The following is a 20,480-nucleotide window of genomic DNA, read 5'->3' on the forward strand; positions in this document are numbered from 1 at the left end:
GAGCTCTTGGCCCCCATTGACTCCCATAGTATTTATCTTCCCTTCTATGGCAGTAAATGTTACTGACATTCTTCCAAATATCTTTCTTTTCTGTTCAGCAGAACAAATCATTTTCTACAGGTTTGGAACGAACTGAGGGTAAGTAAATAACGACAGAATGTTTGACAAAGCTGCTTCAGAAACTGTGTTATTAAAGTTCTGCTTCCCGTGATGAAACGGCTTTAAGACCGGCAGTTCAATCCGGTGACTCATGTTAACAGGTGGACATAAACCTCCGCTTGTTCCTGATGTTGGATGAGTCAGCGGCGGCTGCAAGGGCTTTGGACAGTTCCTGCGATACGTCGGAAAACGTGAACCTTCAAGAGGCCGGGAACAAACTGTGGGGCGAGATTTTTTGACGTTGGTTCAAGAACAACTTCGAAATATTTGACGGAGATGAAGTACGTTTATTTGTAGTTGCAGACGGGTGAATGAGCGTGTTACACTGAAATTGATTCTGCTCTTTGTTTCTTTTTCCGTCCTGAAATCCAGAAACTAGAGAACAGTGTTTCTGGATAGTTCAGAATCAGAAAGAGCTGTATTGCATAGTGTGCTTGGACACACAGGGAATTTGTCTTAGTGACTGAAGCTTCTAGTGCACATACCGCTTAAAAGTGTTTCCCAAAATCATCTTTTTTGCAAAACAAAGTTCCACATTTTCAAGAAACAACATTCCCTTTAAGTGCTATTGTGTTTTGGAATGTTGCCTTGTATGGCCGGATATTATTTGAAGTTCCCATACGCTTTTAAAACACTCAGATTTGAATCACATTGTTTGAATTCACTATAGTATGAATAGCTAAACAGTACGCAGTCGATGCGCTAATACACAAGCGGACAAGCTAGAAATCATTCTTATTTGCTGAAAGTATTTTTAAATGACGGTAGTTCACATTCTCAAAATTCACTGTTTATTCACTGTTTCAACAACTCTTACAAATAAATACAAGAATGTGGGCTCAATGTGTTGGATTTAAGTGTTAAGATGGCGAGGCACCGCATAGCTGTGTTTAAAAAATATGTCATTTAGGGTGAGTCAGGAGGTGTCTGTACATACAACCATTTGAAGCGAGAAAGCAACGAATAGTGAGACTTGACGTAACTGCAATTGTGAGTGCGAAGGACTGTTGGCACACAGCAAACAATAAATGGCTATAAAAAAGTATTTTTAGATTCAAAATCTTAAATCAAGATATATTTTGATATACTTGAGATATACTTGGGAAGATAAATGGCAAGATTTTTTAAACTAACTATCAAAATGAAGTCAGTTTGAGCTTCAAACAAACAAAATAAGCTAGAATTAAGTGTACTGTATTAAAGGGGCGGTTCATCTAAAAAATGAAAATTCTGTCATCATTTTCTCACCCTCTTGTCATTTTAAGCTTTTACGACTTTCTTTCTACTGCAGAACCCAAAAGAAGACATTTGAAAAAAAGGTGATAACCGAACAGCACCGTTCACTTCTATAGTATGGACACACAACCAATGCAAGTGAATGGGTGCCGGTTAACAACATTCTTCAAAATATCTTCTTTTGTGTTCTGCGTAAGAAACAAAGTCATACATGTTTGAAATGACAAGAGCGTGAATAAATGATGACATCATTTTTATTTTGGGGTGAACTATCACTGCAAGTCAGAACTAAAAAAGTAAAATGATGTTAATTTTGATCATTGCGTGTTTTGCAAATAAGTAGCAATTGTTTTTTTACATTTTGTTCATTACATTTTTTACAAGATTTTTTGCCGAATGCTTTTATATAAATCGTCTCAGGGTGCCACAGTGGGAAATTGATCAATTCTTTCATTCATTGGACATGAAAACGATGATGGGAATTGTTTGCGGCAAACTCAACCAGCCTTAACTACATCCCTGGTTCTGAAATCTAAAGCCAGAAACTAGACAATGATCTATATTTAAAAATGTGAAATAATAAAAAATGTAAGACATGCACATTAAAATTGAAAGATGTAATTGGTGGTAGGTCAAACTTTGCATGTGGAAGTTTTCCTTGTGTCACTTCTGTTCTGTATGTACAGTATACAGTCCCCTGCCGTCAACAAACAATAATGCATCTTCACAATTTGGCTGACCTGTAGGCAACGTTCAGTTTTATCAACTTTTATAAACTGAACCCATTAGAGGCACATATTAGTCATATTTCCTAAACAGTCTCTTTCAGAAGAACAGAAGAAAAAATGTAGACTTTTCCCACTAATCACAATTAAGATTATTGAGAATGTCAGATTGGTGGCACACCCAAATCCTCTCACTTGTTTCCTGAATTTTTTGATTCTGTGGAAATACATGTAGCCCACTTCTGTGAGGCAGTTAATACGTGCAAACACACTATACGTTTTCGACAAATATGTGGTGTAAATATGATCGTAGAATAGAAAAATGCCTGACTTTGGCAGTAGTGGAAACATCTGAGATCATTTCCTAGTTCAGTGTTTTGCAATATTTACCTCAATAGAAACAGACACATGAAGAAATTCCATAAAACAAGCTCAGATAAAAACATAATCACACCCTCAACTGGACAACTTGTGAAAAATTTAGCCACTTTTCCAAGTCTGCAAGGTATTTTCAGATAGCCAGTGAGAGTCGGTTGTTCAAGACTTGGAGAGGTAAACAGGCGTCTGTAACTCAACAGAAAACATCTGGTAACAACAGCACATTTGTCCTCAGAGTCTCTTAAAGGGACAGTTCACTCACAAAATACATTCTGTCATCATTTATTCGCCCTCATATCATTCAAAACCTGTATATGGCTCTTTCTTCTGCGGAACACAAAAGAAGTCTCAGTGGTTTTGTGTCCATTCAATGAAGTCAAAGGAGGACAAAATAGCCTTGCGTTCTGCAGAATTAAGAAAGTGGGTGGACATGAGGCTGAATAGAGAATGAAATAATTCTTATATTTTGTTGAATTATCCCTTGAAGGTCATTTTTTACAATTCAAAGGGTAACCAAACAAAGTCTCAATCTTACAGTGCAACACATTTAGATATATACTTCAGTTGTAACACAACAATTTATTTGATAGCTACAATTGAATCAAAACCATGAATGGAAATGTGATTTATATACTGAATAATGGCTGTGACAAATAATATTCACCCCACTTTGTGTTTGTTTATATTTTGTGCTCAAGTTCTTACGTACCAACATGTATAACGTCACGCTCTGATCAATCAACTGTAAGTGTTATTTGATGAAAACAAGCCTACGGCTCTGTTACTTTAACAGGTTTTGTTGGTCACCAAGTCTGACCGGCTGAAAAGTGGCCAAAACCCAATTTAAACCATCAAACAGACCAGCCTGGCCAACATTGCTTGGCTGCGAAACCAGTTAACCACCTTTGGCTGGACTAAGCTGTTTTTAAAGCAGTGTAGTCGTTCTCCCAGCCGGCGAGAGGAAGTATAGGAAGTATATTTTGATGGGGTTTTTAAAATGACTTTCCAAAAGTGTCACCACTCAAACATGTATTATTCTGCAACCACCATTTACTTTCAAGAACTGTTGATAGATTGTAGACGTGTTCTAGCGCTGCTCAGCAGGCTGTTCAGGTCACCAGTTTAGACCAGCTAACCTGTTTAAACCCCCTAACAACCTGTTTGAGTCAGTTTATGACCTGTTTAAATCAGCAAAAGACATGTTTGAACCAGCTGATGTAGATGTTAGGAGACATCCTGGCCAGGATTTGGGTGCAAAATTGCATACGTCACCGAGGTTTATTATTTCAGGTTTTATTTCAGTAAAGCAACTGTTACATTTCAAGGTAAGAATAAAGCTAGAATGATTATACGTCTTAATAGAAATAAATGTAGAATATTTTCTTTTTTAACACAACAAATGCAACCTCCGGAGGACGCACATGAAATCCCGGCCAAGACGTGTCTGGAAAGTATGGCACGTATGGTAACCAAGCCAGCTAATGACCCATCTGAACTGGCTAATAATCAATTTCGCCAGCTAATGACCCATCTGAACTGGCTAATAATCTATTTCGCCAGCTAATGACACATCTGAACTGGCTAATAATCTATTTCGCCAGCTAATGACACATCTTAACTGGCTAATAACCAGTTTGGCCAGCTAATGACACATCTGAACTGGCTAATAACCTATTTCGCCAGCTAATGACCCATCCGAACTAGCTAATAACCTATTTGGCCAGCTAATGACACATCTGAACTGGCTAATAACCTATTTCGCCAGCTTATGAGACATCTGAACTAGCTAATAATCTATTTCGCCAGCTAGTGACACATCTGAACTGGCTAATAACCTATTTCGCAAGCTAATGACCCATCTGAACTGGCTAATAACCAGTTTGAACCAGCTAATGACCCATCCGAACTAGCTAATAACCTATTTGGCCAGCTAATGACACATCTGAACTGGCTAATAACCAGTTTGAACAGCTAATTACCCATCCGAACTAGCTAATAACCTATTTCGCAAGCTAATGATACATCTGAACTAGCTAATAACCTATTTCGCAAGCTAATGACCCATCTGAACTGGCTAATAACCAGTTTGAACCAGCTAATGACCCATCCGAACTAGCTAATAACCTATTTGGCCAGCTAATGACACATCTGAACTGGCTAATAACCAGTTTGAACAGCTAATTACCCATCCGAACTAGCTAATAACCTATTTCGCAAGCTAATGACACATCTGAACTAGCTAATAACCTATTTCGCAAGCTAATGACACATCTGAACTGGCTAATAACCAGTCTGAACCAGCTAATGACCCATCCGAACTAGCTAATAACCTATTTGGCCAGCTAATGACACATCTGAACTGGCTAATAATCTATTTCGCCAGCTTATGAGACATCTGAACTAGCTAATAATAATCTATTTCGCCAGCTAATGACACATCTTAACTGGCTAATAACCAGTTTAAACCAGCTAATGACCCATCCGAACTAGCTAATAACCTATTTGGCCAGCTAATGACACATCTGAACTGGCTAATAACCTATTTCGCCAGCTTATGAGACATCTGAACTAGCTAATAATCTATTTCGCCAGCTAGTGACACATCTGAACTGGCTAATAACCTATTTCGCAAGCTAATGACCCATCTTAACTGGCTAATAACCAGTTTGAACCAGCTAATGACCCATCCGAACTAGCTAATAACCTATTTGGCCAGCTAATGACACATCTGAACTGGCTTATAACCAGTTTGAACAGCTAATTACCCATCCGAACTAGCTAATAACCTATTTCGCAAGCTAATGACACATCTGAACTAGCTAATAACCTATTTCGCAAGCTAATGACCCATCTGAACTGGCTAATAACCTATTTCGCCAGCTTATGACACATCTTAACTGGCTAATAACCAGTTTGAACCAGCTAATGACCCATCCGAACTAGCTAATAACCTATTTGGCCAGCTAATGACACATCTGAACTGGCTAATAATCTATTTCGCCAGCTTATGACACATCTGAACTAGCTAATAATCTATTTCGCCATCTAATGACCCATCTGAACTGGCTAATAATCTATTTTGCCAGCTAATGACACATCTGAACTAGCTAATAATCTATTTGGCCAGCAAATGACCCATCCGAACTAGCTAATAACCAGTTTGAACCAGCTAATGACCCATCCGAACTAGCTAATAACCTATTTGGCCAGCTAATGACACATCTGAACTGGCTAATAATCTATTTCGCCAGCTAATGACACATCTTAACTGGCTAATAACCAGTTTGAACCAGCTAATGACCCATCCGAACTAGCTAATAACCTATTTGGCCAGCTAATGACACATCTGAACTGGCTAATAATCTATTTCGCCAGCTAATGACACATCTGAACTAGCTAATAATAATCTATTTCGCCAGCTAATGACACATCTTAACTGGCTAATAACCAGTTTGAACCAGCTAATGACCCATCCGAACTAGCTAATAACCTATTTGGCCAGCTAATGACACATCTGAACTGGCTAATAACCTATTTCGCCAGCTTATGAGACATCTGAACTAGCTAATAATCTATTTCGCCAGCTAGTGACACATCTGAACTGGCTAATAACCTATTTCGCAAGCTAATGACCCATCTGAACTGGCTAATAACCAGTTTGAACCAGCTAATGACCCATCCGAACTAGCTAATAACCTATTTGGCCAGCTAATGACACATCTGAACTGGCTAATAACCAGTTTGAACAGCTAATTACCCATCCAAACTAGCTAATAACCTATTTCGCAAGCTAATGACACATCTGAACTAGCTAATAACCTATTTCGCAAGCTAATGATACATCTGAACTAGCTAATAACCTATTTCGCAAGCTAATGACCCATCTGAACTGGCTAATAACCAGTTTGAACCAGCTAATGACCCATCCGAACTAGCTAATAACCTATTTGGCCAGCTAATGACACATCTGAACTGGCTAATAACCAGTTTGAACAGCTAATTACCCATCCGAACTAGCTAATAACCTATTTCGCAAGCTAATGACACATCTGAACTAGCTAATAACCTATTTCGCAAGCTAATGACACATCTGAACTGGCTAATAACCAGTTTGAACCAGCTAATGACCCATCCGAACTAGCTAATAACCTATTTGGCCAGCTAATGACACATCTGAACTGGCTAATAATCTATTTCGCCAGCTTATGAGACATCTGAACTAGCTAATAATAATCTATTTCGCCAGCTAATGACACATCTTAACTGGCTAATAACCAGTTTGAACCAGCTAATGACCCATCCGAACTAGCTAATAACCTATTTGGCCAGCTAATGACACATCTGAACTGGCTAATAACCTATTTCGCCAGCTTATGAGACATCTGAACTAGCTAATAATCTATTTCGCCAGCTAGTGACACATCTGAACTGGCTAATAACCTATTTCGCAAGCTAATGACCCATCTGAACTGGCTAATAACCAGTTTGAACCAGCTAATGACCCATCCGAACTAGCTAATAACCTATTTGGCCAGCTAATGACACATCTGAACTGGCTAATAACCAGTTTGAACAGCTAATTACCCATCCGAACTAGCTAATAACCTATTTCGCAAGCTAATGATAAATCTGAACTAGCTAATAACCTATTTCGCAAGCTAATGACCCATCTGAACTGGCTAATAACCAGTTTGAACCAGCTAATGACCCATCCGAACTAGCTAATAACCTATTTGGCCAGCTAATGACACATCTGAACTGGCTAATAACCAGTTTGAACAGCTAATTACCCATCCGAACTAGCTAATAACCTATTTCGCAAGCTAATGACACATCTGAACTAGCTAATAACCTATTTCGCAAGCTAATGACACATCTGAACTGGCTAATAACCAGTTTGAACCAGCTAATGACCCATCCGAACTAGCTAATAACCTATTTGGCCAGCTAATGACACATCTGAACTGGCTAATAATCTATTTCGCCAGCTTATGAGACATCTGAACTAGCTAATAATAATCTATTTCGCCAGCTAATGACACATCTTAACTGGCTAATAACCAGTTTGAACCAGCTAATGACCCATCCGAACTAGCTAATAACCTATTTGGCCAGCTAATGACACATCTGAACTGGCTAATAACCTATTTCGCCAGCTTATGAGACATCTGAACTAGCTAATAATCTATTTCGCCAGCTAGTGACACATCTGAACTGGCTAATAACCTATTTCGCAAGCTAATGACCCATCTGAACTGGCTAATAACCAGTTTGAACCAGCTAATGACCCATCCGAACTAGCTAATAACCTATTTGGCCAGCTAATGACACATCTGAACTGGCTAATAACCAGTTTGAACAGCTAATTACCCATCCGAACTAGCTAATAACCTATTTCGCAAGCTAATGACACATCTGAACTAGCTAATAACCTATTTCGCAAGCTAATGACCCATCTGAACTGGCTAATAACCAGTTTGAACCAGCTAATGACCCATCCGAACTAGCTAATAACCTATTTGGCCAGCTAATGACACATCTGAACTGGCTAATAACCAGTTTGAACAGCTAATTACCCATCCGAACTAGCTAATAACCTATTTCGCAAGCTAATGACACATCTGAACTAGCTAATAACCAATTTCGCAAGCTAATGACACATCTGAACTGGCTAATAACCAGTTTGAACCAGCTAATGACCCATCCGAACTAGCTAATAACCTATTTGGCCAGCTAATGACACATCTGAACTGGCTAATAATCTATTTCGCCAGTTTATGAGACATCTGAACTAGCTAATAATCTATTTCGCCAGCTAGTGACACATCTGAACTGGCTAATAACCTATTTCGCAAGCTAATGACACATCTTAACTGGCTAATAACCAGTTTGAACCAGCTAATGACCCATCCGAACTAGCTAATAACCTATTTGGCCAGCTAATGACACATCTGAACTGGCTAATAACCTATTTCGCCAGCTTATGAGACATCTGAACTAGCTAATAATCTATTTCGCCAGCTAGTGACACATCTGAACTGGCTAATAACCTATTTCGCAAGCTAATGACACATCTGAACTGGCTAATAACCAGTTTGAACCAGCTAATGACCCATCCGAACTAGCTAATAACCTATTTGGCCAGCTAATGACACATCTGAACTGGCTAATAATCTATTTCGCCAGCTTATGACACATCTTAACTGGCTAATAACCAGTTTGAACCAGCTAATGACCCATCCGAACTAGCTAATAACCGATTTGGCCAGCTAATGACACATCTGAACTGGCTAATAATCTATTTCGCCAGCTTATGACACATCTTAACTGGCTAATAACCAGTTTGAACCAGCTAATGACCCATCCGAACTAGCTAATAACCTATTTGGCCCGCTAATGACACATCTGAACTGGCTAATAATCTATTTCGCCATCTAATGACCCATCTGAACTGGCTAATAATCTATTTTGCCAGCTAATGACACATCTGAACTAGCTAATAATCTATTTGGCCAGCAAATGACACATCTTAACTGGCTAATAACCAGTTTGAACCAGCTAATGACACATCTGAACTATCAAAGAACATATTTGGCCAGCTAATGACCCATTTGAACCAAATAATGACCAGTTTAAACCACATAATAACCCATTTTGAACCAGCCAATAACCAGTTTGAACCGGCCAATGACCCATCTGAACTACCTAATAACCTTTTAGAACCAGCCAATAACCAGTTCGAACCAGCCAATGACCAGTTTAAACCAGCTAATTACCTGTTTTAACCAGGAAATTACAAATCTGGATTAACGAATGGCCAGTTTAAATCAGCCAATGACCAGCTTGGATGGTCAATAACCAGCTTTTGCAAAACTTCAATAATTCATAATTAATGGCTGAAAATGCTCAAAACATCACTAGAAAAACCAAAGAGAATACCAAAGTGCTTCAAATGACAAAACGACCAGAAGTTGTAAAACAGATCTTGCTTTGTGAATGTGAGAAACATATTTAAAAGAAATGCAACAAAGAGAAGCTTTCATGCAGGTTTCTGTAAATAGCCTGAGTCTGCGATTCTCCGTTGGCTCATATTAGTTTAGCGGTGTTTGCTATCACGGCCGGCCTCTGGTTTATGTCCCAGCTGAGGAGAAATCATGTGGAACATATTTCGGGGGTAATTTTAAATTGAAAGGATGTGTCTGTCATCAGCTACTTAAACGAAGCCCATGTTATACATCTATGATGTCACTGTAACTCAATGACGCCTTTAAGAACCAGACCGTGGACTACTGCACAAACACCAAAACTAGATGACATCATTAGTCTTTGACTTGTGGATGTTGAAATGTTTGATACATTTGATAGTAGCTACATTTAAAACACATGTTTATGTATGCAGCAATGTGTATATTATTGGTTTGAACTAGACATGATACGTCACTACTGTTTGGGGCACTTTGCCTTAACTGAGGCTCGCATTCATATTTTGTGCCTTTATGAGCCAGATTTTGTTTAGAATTTAGTTTGCTGTAAATGTTTCATCCATGTATGAAGCTCAATTAGATTCACGCTAAATTTATATTCATCCAAACACTGCCAAAATGAATAATCCCGTGCTTTTGGGACACTTTTTGATGTTTTATTCTAGGGGAATGTTTGGAGGATCTCTCGTCTGATATAATGCTAAAAGCTCCCAAAAACACGATGAGCAAACCTATTCTTCTTCTTCTTCACCCTGGGAAATTATTCATCAGAGATGTTTGGAAAGAAACGTTTTATCTCCGTTCTGATGTCTTTAAAGCAGTTCTGTCTGTAGGCCTCCTGAGATCCAGCTTGTAGAGCAGACAGAGCATTCTTGGAGTGTAAAGAGAGCCAATAAACCAATAGGGGAGTTTTGGACAAGACTGTATGGAGCAGAACCAGGGTCGGTCTGGGTTCATCTGGGTTGGGGTTCATCTAAGACCACCCACACTCATTGACTTATTGATATAAATTCACTTGTTTTCATTACAACTTTTATCTGAGTTTAATCTATTTTGGATAAAACTTCCTTAAACCACTGGTAAAAGTAAACATTTTTTCCTTGGAATTCTTTTCCCTGTGTTTGAAATGTTTTTGGGTTACTAATCTCAGGATTTTAAGGTGATAATTAACCCAAAAATTGGAAATTCTTTCAGAATTGAATCATCCTCTTGTCTTTTCAAACCTGTATGACTTTCATCTGCAGTACACAAAAGAAGACACTCTAAAGAATGTTGGTTACCAGTCATCATTGGAGCCCATTGACAGCCATTGTGTGGACACAAAACCACTGAGATATCTCTTAAATATATTTTTTAATTGTGATCCACTGACAAAAGAGTATTTGGATTTTACACCACAAGAGAGTGAAAAAAATATGACTGAATCTTTATTTTTGGGTTTAAACCATTTTCATAAAGCCATCTGTCTAAAACTTAAAACAGCAGGTTAAAATTGTGCAATATTTACATGGATTCGGGTCGAATAACGAATATAATAATACTCCCATTATCAACAAATAAACCTTTTTTTAAGCCTACCAATGTGCGTAAGGTACTGTAGTGTCATCAGCACATACAGTTTTAATGTTATTCAAAAAAGCAAAAAATATTTGAGCAAAAAAAGTTACAGATTGCGACTTTAAACTCTCAAACTATTCTACACAAAACAATACAATATTTTGAGAGGAATGTGGCCTGTGGCCCGACAATTTTAATATGATACAATATAATATGTCATGATCTCTGGAGGCCTTTTTAAGAAATTATATTCAGACTTTGTCAATCAAAAATATATTTCCACACTACGACGTCAAGGGTGTCCAGAGTGAAATTACTGTTCGGTCTCTCCTGTGAATAAAGACCTGTCTTAGTAAAGTCATTTACAGGTTATATAAATCAGTAGTCCACACATTCTGAAATTGTATGAATGTTCCCTTCCAGACGTCCACAATGAACATTAACGTGTCGGCGTCAGGCCATGTTTTCGTGAAAATGAGTCTAACTGCATTCACAACATCCTTATTTATTTTCCGTCTACCTGTCAGTCTCCGGCCTCTGAATCCGTAAACATAATAAATGTTGTCACCGTGGAGCATTTATTCACAGCTCATGAGCCAGCGGCCCGTGATAATGGACGTGAAGTGTTTGAAAACAGAACATGGTCACTGTGTTGAATTGGTCTACCTCTGCTGAGGTCAGGACCTGTTACAGGAAAGTAAAACACACATCATTACCGTCCGCAAAACCTTTTACGGAGCCCCGCCGACCAAAGACATAAAGTCATTTACACATTAAAGTGAAAATAGGGATAGTTCACCCAAAAATATTTACATGTCATTTCGAACCTGTATGACTTTCTTTCCTCTGAAGAACAAAAAAAATATATTTCGAGGTATGTTGGTACCAAACAACATTGATCCTATTGACTTCCACTGTATGGACACAAAACCCCATTTATCAAAATATCCTCTTCTGTTTACCACTACAGTCACATACAGGTTTTGAACGACACGAGGATGAATAAATGGTGACAGAATTTAGATTTTTGGGAAAACTGATACTGACACAAGCCACATATTACACAAAAGCACATTGAGTATTATGAGTTAAACACTACAGAGGTCGTATTGTGAGCGCTCTTATAAGAGCATGTGTCACATCCTGTTTATTTAAATAACAACAACAAAAAACTTAACCGAGCTGCAACCAAACTCATGACCAATTTTCCCGTCAGACATGGTTGAATGGCTTTTGTAAAAGTACGTAATTGCGGACCGTTCCCCTCCGCTGACATCCAAAGCGTGGTGCTCTGTTTATACTTCAAAACAGGAAACCCTTTGGAAAACTACCCATTACATGTAACGTAAGAGTCGCAGAGGAGGTTCTCAATGAGCCATTATAAAGGTGACCTGCACATGGGCAGCCGCCTTCTGAGGGAGCAAGTGAACTGCTATGGAACCTTGTAAGTGACTAATTTGGAATAATCTACATAGTCAACAAGTGTTCCAAACAAATAGTCTCAAGTGCACTGGAGACTCCAGTTACGAGTGAGTTGAATATAGAGTTTTATGCGTAGTTGATGTGGATCACACGATATATTGACGTAGTCAAGTAATTAATAGACCAAACTGTTTAGATTAATATAATTTTTTTAGTATTCAATAAAATAGCTATTTAAATAATTAATTCAAGTTGAAATGCATTGTGGGCAACGCCTTAAAGGAGTAGTTCAATATATATGAAATATTCAATATTCAATTCAAATTTTTATCTTGCAAAGCTTTACGTTTATGAGTTACTGTAGTCAATTATTAAAAGATATGAAATTATAATAATGTATATCAAATAATGTAATCACGAAAGATAAGGAGACGGAATACGTATCGTAAAACATCAAATTATTGCCATTTTTCTCAATTAATGTACATTGATGAAACTTAGTAATTGAACCTTTCTATAGAATGCAAATGTTTTATTTAAATAGGAATATGGTCTTTACACAAACCCATCATTACATTTAATAAACCAGCTGATGTTTTATGGATTTTATGTTTTTGTTGTAAATTTGCATTTAAAAAATACGAGAATACAGTAAAATTACAGTTTTTTACAGTGTAAACAAGTGATATTGTGGATTCTGTCTGTTTCTATTGTTTGTGTTTGTGTTTTTTTAGACTGTGCGTCCTTAATACATTTTATGATAATGATAAATATTAAGAAATCAAACTGTTAATAAAGTGTTATTTTATATTCTAAATATTTACACAAGTCATGCCATAATACAGAATTACTATATCGGGCAAGCTACATATGATTCTGTAGATTTTCCACCTTCCCCACAACTCGCCCATAGCATAAACGTGAGCATTCCGGTAGTTCATCCAATCACAAACCTCAAGTTTGCGAAACAGAAGACGTTTTAATTCACAAAGACACATTCGCAGTTGCTTTATAGCGCCTGCGGGCTCTTCAAATCACGACGTTGAATGTTAAAACCAGACGGGAGCAGCAGGAGTGCACGCTAATGTCAGCCATAGTGGATAAAGGTGACAAGAAATGAAAAATGAGCTGGAAGACAACGTCCTGAATCCAGCAACTCTTCGAAGTGAACTTGTGACGAGTCTATTACCGAAATGCACTCCCCTCCGGACCTTTAAATTTGAGACCGAGTGGCAGTTTAATGGCGGAAAGTCAACACAGGTGCGGACGAGAGCGGATCGAACGCAGGTCAGCTGCCGGGAGAACACGAGGAAGGGATACGGGTGCACGCAAAGGTTGAAACTGCTGGTTGGAAGTGCTGGATGAAATCTATTTTGATTGAATTTGAGGGTTAAGCTCTTAAGCGCTTTGTGCAGTGTATAAAAACAACATCTGTTAATACATTCAGAAGCTCTCTTAAGCAGGAAGGAACTGATGGAGTTTTTTAAGGCACGTCAACAAAGTACAACCGTTTTTTATGAAACACTGAAGATGTTAGAGACATGGAGGAAACTGATGAGACACCAAAACGCCCCGGACCTGTCCATGTGTTCACCACCTACGTTCTGTCCTGAAACTCACACACATTATTATGAAGAACTTAATAATTATAAGACACCTTAAGTCCTCATTGCTGTGTGTGTTTATGACCACAAACAGCATATCGAAATTCTTTTCCGAATCATTTTCCAGTACAAAACAGCCTGTAACGGTCTAGAGTCAGTTTCAGGATTGCTCAGCAAAATGAAAATTACAGAGACGCTGGTGCCAAGTCTCAAGAAAATGTATGTTTTGTCTGGTTTTGGAAAGACAGAAGCCCGGGTATCATTTTGGCTCAATGACGCAAATGAAACAAGCAACTGTAGACGCATCCAAAAAACGTGCACACGCTTTTGAAGCATGTCTGATTATTGTTATTATTAAAATCTGAATAATTTGATTTGACAAGGATTAAATAGAGGGAAGCTATGACTAACCGTTCTTGTGAACGGCGTCACAGAAAAACTTCAGATCCAGTTGTACTCTTATAGGAAATAACTCGTGCCTAATATCATGGGAACATTGCAGCCATGCGAAAATTACAGCCAGACTACCTTGGCATCTGTTTTTCTCTATTAAATGCCTCTTATTTGTTTGGCTTGCACAAGTAGCTGGTATCTTATTTCGTTGTGGTCTGGAAGCAGTGGCAGCGTGGGGTTATTTTGACCGGGGTCCCTTGTTTGCTTAAATCAAATGAATACTTGGAGGTGTTTGGTGCGGAGCCCCATGAAGTCAACGACTGCTGAGTCACTGTCTGTTCATTTGATGGCTGTCTGGCCAAATCTCCAGCCATCGTTTTAACTAACAGCACCGTACAGAGCGTTCATCTCCTGTGCTTTTCTCCAAAAGTATTTGCCCGTGGAAATGGACCAAGAAGACGCAATATAAACTAGATTGTTGGTTTTGTGAATTCCTACGGTCAAAACGCATGGGCAAATATGGAAACCTGTAGGGAGGAGATAACAAAAGTGTTTAGTATGTTTTATTTATTTGAAACCCGAAAGGAACGCGTGTTTAAAGTCTAGTTGTTGGGTTTTGTGTGATCACGGTCTATTGGTGTTTGGCTTCACTGACTGAACAACTGTAGTTTGTTGTGACTTGGAATTTTTGAGTAGTGTAGTATTCTTCCAACAAACCCTGATGTCATCTGACTGTTAATAAACCGTTACCATGACAGGGTGATATGTGGTCTTCATCAGGTTAAGTTTTTATAACCCTGTCAAGGGATGCTTTACAATTTTATGTCTGGAAATAACTTTAAATCCAACAGCCACACAATTATAACATTTCATGAGAGAAACATTAGCCTTTGTGCCACTTTCCCATTCGGAAAGCGGACAACTTTTCTCACCAAAGGAATAGGATTTGGAGACAAAACAGCTTGATTCAAACTGGCATTGCCCAAATACTGTAGGCATCAAGGCTCAACGTGAAGGCCTGAGTTGCATAATAAAATCACACATTTAAGAGATTTACTGTATGCATTTGGAAAGGTACAATTTGACAATATGTACTTGTCTGCGAAAGACTCCCTGAGTTCTGCATCGCTAACACCATAATGCTCTACCATCTGATCTACAGGAATCCCCAGAAATGAATGCAAGCATTTCCTACTCAATAAACCATCAAGAGTGAGTTGTAGTGCGTCTTCAATCTGGCCTTTTCCTTGCCAATGAGCCATAAATGTTAACAAAACGCAAGACATTCAAAACTTTCAACAGACCAATTCAAACAAACCTGCAATACCAAAGGTCAAAAGTATTCATGGCGGAACGGATCCTAAAACCACCGTGGTGCATCTGACATGTCTGATTTGTCAAAATAAATGATTGTGGGTGGAAATGAAAACAAACTGCATGCGGATGGAAATGTGATTAACTCACAATGCTAAAGAGGTATTGAAGAGATTACTAAAGAGACAAGTTTAACGCATTTACAAACTACATGTCTCACTACATTCACAGACACGTTAGCATTTCACCACCCACAGCGGATTAAAAAACTTCAGAAAATACTGAAAATGAATCCACTTTTTTGCATGAATGATGCAAACAGGTTTGTATAAATGTCACTTTGTGGACGTCTGTTCTATATTGGCCTTTTCAGTAATCGCAAGTGTTTAATGGTCCGAACAGATGTCGCTTTGATACCGAACCAAAGTTCTGTCATATCCCCGCGTTGTGTAGAAAATCTGGCTTAAGAACTTGAAGAGCTTTAATTTCAGTATCATAACCCGGCTCCATCTGAACAAACACAAGTGACTCGGCCCTCAGTTTGATGATACATGTTTACACAAAACATGGAAATTAAAACACTGATGCTTGTGTGATGAAAGTGTGTGTGTGTGTGTGTGTGTGTATGTTTATGTAGGACAGAGAGACTGGTTAAAGGAGACCGTCACAGAAAGTTAAAGTAATCCCAATAAAATGTTAAGCAAATTGAACCATTTGTGTACATGAATGAAACTTTACCTCACAGAATTATGAGAAGATTTAGATTAATATAGATAGGACAATGTTTGCCGAGCATATATAAACATTCTGGGCGTTACGAAGATATGGATGTGACATTATTAATCAAAACTTGAAATAAAAAAATAAAAAATTCACTTTATGGATGTGACAAAAAAAGGATGAGCGTTAAAACACATTTTTTTATATAAAGGACCGTACGTAGCTGTAATTGGGCATCTGATAAAAAATATTATAGAGTTGGCTTTTTAGTAAAACAGTATATTTTTATATATTTAATATTCAGAATAAATACTCTTTTACATACAGGTGGATTAGCCATTAACAACTAAACGTTTTGGTAATCCACCAACAAGGCGCAAATCTTTTATTGGACGGTGATCTAATGTGTTAAACACTGTAAATTAATTCCAACCAATTAACAAAAATCACCAAAATGAAAGATGCAACAAAATCAACCATTTCTTACTGCACCAGCTTTGTGCTTTTAGCCGAATTGCCAAAGCAGTTGGTCACCATTCGAAGGCTCTCAGGAGGAAATAGTTGAAAATCGCAGAGAGGCGCTATGTACCAAGCATGTGATGAATTAAGTTTCTTCTCCATGCAACACATTTATCCTGGCAGTGTGAACTGGACAGCGTGTGTGTTTTCGCTCGCACAACCTCCGGCATGAGATCACACACAGACACCGTAAACGAAAGCAGGCACTCAGACAGACACAGCGTCAAAAGCTTTTTATTTCGACTTTCACTTAAAGACTACAAGGTGGCAAAAATCCATCGAGTCTTTTTCTGGACAGGAGTAATGTTATGGTTACTCCCACAAGATTGAAGGTGTCGCTCTCGATCATGCGATGCGAGTTCTGTCCGTGTTATTTATCTGCCAAACCCATTAAATGAAGAAATGCGGTAAGCTTCCCGAAACGGGCTCAAATGTTTGGATCGGATATCGTAAGATTTACATTTTAACATCAGATGCTTTTATGATTATTCTTCTCCATCATGTTGCACAATGCAAGCATCCCAATACATCAGTTGAGCTTAAGGAACATTAAATCAGTTCTAAAAATATTACAAAACTATATTGATGGTCATGCAACTCCATCAAGGGTGGACAAATCAAATCTCCACCCTCGGACACAACCTTGAACTTGCTCAGATATATTTGGTGTCATGTCATAGTCCCATAGTTTATTTTAGAATACCGAAGCCATGAGAACACAAACACTTCAAACACACTGCACGCATACTAGTTTATTCACCTTCCAGTGAACAGATCACACAGCTCTTCACTCTCTAGCATCCCTGGAAGGTTCTCTGTGCCGCAGGAGGTTTATGATCATCGAAGCCCATCTTGGGCGGTCTGGAAGTGTATGGGGAGGACAACAGTGATGGAGAAGTCTACAGGGACTCATATATCTTCCCCAGCAGAAGCAGACTCAATCCTTCTCCTTGCCAAATCTCACCGTTGGATTCACACAGTGTTTCAATTGATTTGTATGGATTCAACGGTGATTTATATATATTTTTTCTTACAATACTATCATTTTCAAAGTCTTTTTGATGAGCTCAGTCTCTCAGTTTGTACAAATGTTTTGTAGAACTAGAGATGGATGGGTTTTTTTAGGCTTCCTGTTTGTATCATGATTAACAAACATTTTAGTGTATTTATTACATTTTTATTCGTATTATTTATTTTTGCTCAAACTCAAGCTTTACATTGGTGTCCAAAGCAGCCAGTCAAACCAAATTTAGCTTGAACCAACAATTGAGTTTAGTTTATGGGTTTCTGTTTGTTCAGCAATGGTAGACGGGGGGGAGTGTTTTGGATCCGATTTGAAATAGTCATTATTTTTGGCATTACACACTTTAATGTAAACATTAAATGGTAAGTGTGTAAAATACTCTTTGCCGAAGATAAATGTCACCATAAAAATGCAACAAATTACGAGAATTGTTGCGGCCACGAAAGAGTCCTTAAAACGTTTTTCCCGTTACAAAATGTAAAAAGACCCCACGCTGAAAGGAACAAATTGCAGTTTTATCAAAATGTAAAATGACATCATTTCAAACCATTACATATTTTGTAAATGGACATTTATGCATTTGACTGATTATATTCTGTATATTCTTAATGTTGGTAACCGAACAACAGCTGTACCCGTTGATTTGCAATGGTTTTGTGTCCATACCAAAGACGTAAATGGGTACCGCCGTTGTTCGGCTCCCAGCATTCTTCTAATACGAACTGGTTTGTAAACCTCTAAAAGGCCAACCGTTCAAAATGTTTAGTCTGATAGAGGCTTTCGTTGCTTGGTATGCAACGGTACATTTTTCCAGAAGAACTGGGAAGCAAATTATCCACAACACAACAAAATTTCACCTCATGAATTCTGCTCTGAGATTTGAAGAATGCAGGGGTTTCTCAGACGTGACCCCCGTCACCTCATTGTGCGCCGGAGAGCGGTGTACTCAAATGTTTAGTCTCAGATGTTTTACTCCGCTGCCTTCATTACATATTGTTGGCAGTGCAAGCATTCGCTCAACGCCTTTTTTTGCTTTTTCCCCAGAAACCGCTTTCTTCCTAAAAGCATTTCTCGTGAAGTCGCAAAACAAATGACTTCAGGGGTTTTCCTGCTGCCTTGCAAAGACTATTCGCTTACATATGAGAAGTAGGATTGTGTGACACAAAGCACTTTACATTTTAAAGAGTAGATTGTGGATTATATTTTCACGCTCTAAAATGGATTTTTTTCATCAGATTCATTCAGAAAATATTTTTAACTGTTTTGAAAATAAGATTTTTCTTTGTAAGTTCAGTGTATCTCACCATAAAAAAAATATATAAAAAAACCCACAAAAATACAAATCTACATCGTGTGTATGGAAGTGAAAAACAGGTGTGTGAAGGGGATATATCGGACCCCATTTACTTCCCTCGTACGGACACAAAACGACACATTTTTCAAAATATCTTCTTTTGTGGTCGACAGAAGAAAGTATCATGTTTTAAACTGTAGTGTCTTTGTAAAACAACTTTGTTTCAATCCCGCACTTTAAGAAAGTACATGATTCACATGTTCTGGATTTTCTCTTATCAAAATATCACAGCAAACAGACTTACAGAAATGATTCTTAAACTGTGTGAGCGATATAACTCCATTCTAAAATGATAAGACTATTATACATACTGTATTAAGCCTATTATAAAAACAGAAGTCAAAATTACTTCCTTGCGGAAAAACAAGTATTTCTAATGACATGTCAGTCTGTTTCCTGCCATATATATACAGGAGCAATAAATGTCCCGCAGCAGAATCCTTATTATAAACAGATTTCAAGCGAAAATAAAACTCACGCGCGTGTAACACGTAAAAGAATGTTTTCAGCGCCGCCAGAAGACTAGCGTGGATTTTAATGCTGTATCTGTGTAATTCCAGCAGCGCGCCTGGCTAGAATAAAGCCGTCTCAAATCAGTTCCAGAGGAATATCTCTTTAATTTCGGCAAAGGAATTTAAGGGGCCATCAAATAGTGCTTTCAGACGGTCTTTCATGACCAGGGCTTTCATTTTTGGGATGGCTGGTTGCACACTTTGCTCCGTCAGGCTAGACTTTGCACGACCGATGCCACATTTCGAAACCCTCTTTGTCGCTCTAATGCAGTTTTATGAGATTTTACTTGGCTTTGGTAGACGACCACAGACCACCCCAAAACCGACAAACATTACATGGCGAGACTGGCAGTCTTTATTCAGTTGTACAGTGTGTCAGAGCTCTGGTGGAAGCTTATATGGGTGCCTTCATACGCGTCACTGACCTCTAGTGGCAGCAATGGGAAATTTAGGGCGGTTTGGAATCCATGAACATAAAAACTCCAATAAAAGGATCAGCGTGAGAGATAAAAACTTGGTTTCCCCTCTCACCTATCAGTTTCGCCATGCAAAACAATGGAATGCGATTATTTGGACTGGA

This window comes from Barbatula barbatula (genome assembly GCF_947034865.1).
Source record: "Barbatula barbatula genome assembly, chromosome: 13".
NCBI classification, from domain to species: domain Eukaryota; kingdom Metazoa; phylum Chordata; class Actinopteri; order Cypriniformes; family Nemacheilidae; genus Barbatula; species Barbatula barbatula.